A 6,000-nucleotide genomic window follows, 5' to 3' on the forward strand; every position below is an offset into this window, starting at 1 on the left:
TCCATGCTTGAATCTCCTAATATGGTGTTTGTGAGGGTTTTAGAGAGAAGGGAGAGAGTTTGGAGAGATAAGGAAGAAGATAGAAATGAAATAGGAGAAAAAGGTTTTGCGAGTTTTAAAACCCGTCTGACCAGAGTGCACTCGACCGAGTGCCAAGTCCATTCGGTCGATTGCCAAACACTCAGTCGAGTGCTGAGTCCACTCGATCGAGTGACCCTCACTCGGTCGAATAATGTTCAATCCATTCGGTCGAGTACAACGCAGTTCTCAGCAATGACCTGTTTTCGTAAAACAATCATATCTCACTCATTTCTTGGTCATTTTGGGCTAACATCCCTCCACTAAAATAAAGAAAGGAAGCATTTGTAGCATCTCTGCATACAGAAAGAGTTGATAATCAGCTTCGCTCTTGCAATGTGGTCGCTGCTATTATGGGAATCTCGGTTAATGAGCCTGCCCTCTTTTATTCGGAAGGAAGGGAGTTTACGATGTCTTGTGTAAGAATGGGTTTAACCAGGCAGAAAAGCTAGAGGTGAGTATGAGGTCAGATAAAAGTATATCGAAAAGGATGGGAAAAGCTACGCGAAGTAGCTTTCTAAATAAATCAGATAAGTGTGGGAAAAGCTATTTAAGCATATATCCCACTTAAATTAAAAGAACAACTGGTGAGCAAATGACGCGAGCACGCAGTTAGGTTTAAAGAACACTTTTTGGAAGAACTCGCATTGGCGGTATAATTGACCGTGGATTATCAATATAGCGCTGGAGAAATGGTGGAATTGGCCAGCGGTGTAAAAGGAATGGCTAGCTTTGCATTCATCCAGACTGTGGGCCTCTTTTTTTTCGAAAGTAGCTTTGATTTGGCTATCTTCTAAATTTTTGAGGTAAAACGTTCTATTTTTAATAAAATAGTGAAGAAGATTCCTTCGAGAAAGCAACTTTGTCAAAAATGGCACGAGGGAAGGGGGGGTTGGTGTTATAGGTGTTATAGGATGTAATAACTCGTATTTATAAAGATTTAGACTTGACCGAGTAGACGATCCACTGGGCCGAGTGGAGGACCGAGTACCCTTTGACAGTAGGCTGGAAGCCTGGAAAAGTGGTCACTCGACCGCGTGACCATCCACTCGACCGAGTGGAGCTCCAACTCGATCGAGTGGACCGACCACTCGACCGAGTGCAGCCTATACGACAAGTTTGTTTGGTGAGATGTCGCTTTCATGGCGTATCTCTTCAGATTTTCCACCCAAAACCCTTCCCAAACACTATTCCCACCACTCTCTACTTCCCCAACATCTCTCTAGAATATCCACCAACAAATCTTCTCAAAAATCCTAACATCTAAGTGAAGAATCCTTCCCTCCTTATTCATCCATCTTGTTTGTAAGTCGATTTATACTCCACTTCCTCTAATCTTGTCTTAGTAATCTTAATTATCCTAGCACACTTCGTCATAAGTAATTAGATTATAAGAATTAAAAGGAGTAATTAAAGAGTTTAATTAGTAGATTTATTATATAATTTATAGTAATGATTATAGTAATTAATGTGTAGGGAGCTTCATTGAGTAGCACTTCTAGTGAGTAGCTTGTGAATTTGTGAAGATAAGCTTGAGGTAGGATTTTTCTTACTTAGCTATAATGATATGGTTGTTTAATTGTGCATTTATTATCATTAATTACATTTGTCTTATGATAGTTGCATTATAACATGTTTTGATAATTAGGATTTATCACATAAGATGACTTTATGGTAATTATGTGAAGGTAAGTATGGTGAATTGTCACAAGGATGATTACATTGCATTATAACATGTTAAAGAGCAATTAAATAATAAGAAATGAATTAGTGAAGAATTGAGCGTAATTATACTTGTTGTGTTAATATGGTTGCATAGTTGTGTTGGTTGGACTTGTTTGGTTTGTTCATGGTTTGGTTGACAATGGAGGATATTGGAGGATTATTGGGTACGGTTTTGGAGACGGAAGGCGGTTGGGAAACCGTCTTCTGCTCAAGTCACCCTTTGAGCTTCCCACTCCAAGTGGGATGTGCACATTTAGTACTTGGGTTATGGAGGGACTCGCTTGGTGAGGCATGACATCTAGCAGGGGACTCGAGTCGCACTCGGGCCCGGTACCACGGACGTGTTCCGAGTACCTTGTGTTGATAGTGACGTCGTGGGCGTGTCCCGGTCACCGGATTGTGGAGGTGTATGTTGGAGGATGGTTTTCATGTATTTTCATATCTTGCTGGTATGTTGGTTACTGCTTTTGCATGGTCATATGAGTAAGTAGGATTAGTTATTGCATTCATTGAGCATTTATATCGTTAAGCTAACACTTGGGGTTTGAATTATCTGTGGTGCACCATATGGTGATTTTCGCCCATATGGGGATCAGTGTTGACAGATTAGCATGATAGATTCGAAGACTTCGGGAGCGGTCTTCATTAGTCGGCACCACTTTTGTTTATCTTGGTTTTTGACAATTAAACTCCATTCACTTAGATTTGGTTGTACTATTGGGATGGCTTTTATATCTCTTAAACTTGTAACCGTTTAACTTGCTACAACTGATTTATTTATATTATGTTAAGTACTTCTTTACTGGATTGTTCGCACTAAAAACATTGAAAATCAAGTCTTGTAATACCTCAATGTGTTGGGAATGCCTAGGGGAAAGGATCCCGACTTATGAGGGTGTTACATAGGAGATCCCAGAGGCTCGCTCCGAAAGGCTGCTATATTATAACGGGTAATTTCTTGGTCCTGTCAATTTAATGTCACATCAGTTCAAATTAGAATATGTTTGTGTCAATATTAAGTTGTGTAGGATAAAATTATTCGAAGAAAGATTGAAATTCAGATCAAGTTCGATGAGATGAGATAAATCGTCACATTCGTTCTCACTCGTTACAAGGTCCAGGTGATTTTGATTGTATAATTTTGAACTAAAAGCTTCAAAATGCGGATGCATTTTCAATCCGAACCCAATTTATTCATTACCACATACGCTGCTAGCTCAACCAACAATGAGGTCTATGACTCGACTTTGCATCCTTCAAAGAGTGCAAATCGTGTCGTATTCGTATCATATAAAAAAAGGGTAACACAATGGTAACAAAAGACTAATTCAAATGGAATCACTTAACAAGGCTTAATTTTCCTTTAATGGTACAAACTTTTTAAGAAGTTATTCTTCTTGGAGGTGAAGAGTAGACCAGATAAATGGGGTCACTTGGATCAGGTCATTTTGAGCCGGGTCATTTATCGGTCGGGTTACTCGGGGTAACGTCGAGTGAGGATTTTGCTTAAAACAAGTCATTTCGGCCTATTGGTCATTTCGGGTTACTTTAAGTCGGATCATTTTGCATCGGGTCACTTCCAGGTCTATCAGGTCAATTTTAGGTTACTTTTCGGGTCATTCTTATCGTATCGGCTCAGTTTTATCACGTCTAGTAAAGAGGGTCTATTATGTCGTTTACACAATTATACCTATGTGGCTATGAGAGTATTATTACTAATTGGTATTTTAGGGTGAAATTTTATTAGCTTTGTGAAATGTAAAAGGGTCCATTTCCACTTAGACTATGTTTAATAGTACGATATTGTCCGCTTTGGGCTAAGCCCTCACGGATTTACTCTTGGGCTCCTTCCCAAAAGGCCTCATACTATTATATTTAGTAGATACTTATAAAGATGATCTTCCATCTTTATTCTACCGATTTGGCACATGGGTTTGCACCCTAACAATCCTCCCCTCAAACCAAGAACCATCATCTTGACTCGGACCTTGACCTCTCTGGAGAACTACTCACACCATGCAGCCCCATCACCTAGACACCCGCATCACCAAGTCTTGATAACCTCCCCTTAAACGACACACCATATGTATCTCACGGGGCATGTGCTACACTTGCGTACCAAACTCCTCTGCATCCAATATACCCTGGACTGATCCGAATCCACCGCCTCAGTGCGTCACACCGGACCACTTTTGGACTTACCATGGACCGCTTTTGTTGCCTCCATTAAGCCTCAGCCCACCTCGCCGGTCGCTGACGATCTTTCTCTTAGACGGTCTGCCGTCTCAACGCCGTGAGACCATGTCGCTTCTCGCGAACATATTAGCTCTCCCTCGAGCTATAAGAGTTCCACGCCTTATAGTGTACGTCCACCTTCAAGTCTTGGCCTGATGAATCTCTGTGTCTAGCCCAAGTCGAACCTTGGGCTCTGATACCACTTGTTGTGCGGAAGCGTGAATACCTCGTGTTGGGCCTCTGCTGCATCTATGTCCACAACCCATAATAGTACGATATTGTCCGCTTTGGGCTAAGCCCTCACGGATTTACTCTTGGGCTCCTTCCCAAAAGGCCTCATACTATTATATTTAGTAGATACTTATAAAGATGATCTTCCATCTTTATTCTACCGATGTGGCACATGGGTTTGCACCCTAACAGTTTGAATATTGGATACCTAACTTTAGGATTTCTAATATGGATATCCGATCCGAACTAGCACTTTGAATCAGATACCCAATCCATACTCTGCTCTAGCGCTGTATGTATGTGGGGTGCCATAAAAAGAGAGTAGTAAGGAACGTGTCATCCATCAACTTTCCAAACCCATTTATGATTTACACAGTAGATTTGCAATGGAGTTCCTACATCCGTTCTAGGTGGTCTGTTCTGAAACTCTTAGAACGACTTTTCATATTTATTTTTTTATTTTAATTTTTTTGGTCCTTATTTAAGATCTAGCTCTTGCTAGTCCTACCTATATACGTAGTCTTAGTGCTCAAGAGGTAGCGCTTAACTAGTTACCCGATTATGTATGTTTCTTTTTTTAGGGAGTAAGATTAAGAATGGGAAACGGGCTAGCAACCTTTGTTCTTTAGTGGTGAAAGACTTTTGAAGTTAGCTACTCAAAAGCACCACTCTACTCTCTCCCCCCTTTTTTTCGTATTTGCTAAATGCCTAAATCCCGCGCACCTATTTACCCAATCCCGCGCATTTTGCTCTATTATTCCAATTCTACCCTTCATCTCAAAAACAAATTAAAAAAAAAAAGTTCTCTCCTTCTCTTCCTCTCGAAACCTAACCGATTTATCAATAGTTCGACTATTATGAATCTTAGTTCGAATATGTCGGGAGTACGTAATTTCGCCGTTTCATCAACAATTTTATTAATACGTCTTATAATCGACTAAATGAATGTTTTTTAAAAAACGAAATTTTACAATTAGGGTTTGTATTTAATTGATTTGATTAACCATGATTTGCGATTTGCACATGTCAATGATATCATAGTATGAAATGTCTGTATCCGCGAAGTATGAAGAGGGAATCATGCTCATGAATTTGGCAATATGATGAGAATGACAAGATTTACAAGAATGAAAGAAATTGCTCCAAAAAATCGCACAGTATGGTGGCTTTGATAAGAGAGACAGTAATCATACTGCTTCAAAATTTCACACTGTATCATGAACAGCCGTCGACCGCTATCGCAATCGGCATCCTTCGCCGACGCCTCTTTCCCTCTATCCTTCGTCGGTCAGTTTTCACCGGGGTATTTTTTGGGGATTTTTTTTTTTGTTTTTTCGATTTAAAAATGCGCGGGATTAAGTAAATTGGTGCACGGGATTTAGAAAGTCCCCTTTTTTTTTTCCTCTGAGAACAAGAATTAATTTAAGTGATAAAAACTCTCTTATCTCAACTATGAATTTGAGGATTCGATTCTCACCGCAATTTGAACCAAAAAAACCTCCCCTTTTTTTCTTTCTTTGTTTTTTTCGGAGATAATAATCTACTCCCTTTTGTATCCTTGTACAAATCCTATTTAATGTAAAATTGCGTAATCCTCCAAATATGCACAAAATTTCCTCCATTACTTTGTAAATATATTCAAGACTTAAATACAATGTATTGAGCTTTATAAACCCTATAATCTACCCTAAAAAAATCAACAAAAAAAACACCCTAAAAATACTAAAAAAA

This window comes from Silene latifolia, chromosome 6 (genome assembly GCF_048544455.1).
Source record: "Silene latifolia isolate original U9 population chromosome 6, ASM4854445v1, whole genome shotgun sequence".
Taxonomy (NCBI): Eukaryota; Viridiplantae; Streptophyta; class Magnoliopsida; order Caryophyllales; family Caryophyllaceae; genus Silene; species Silene latifolia.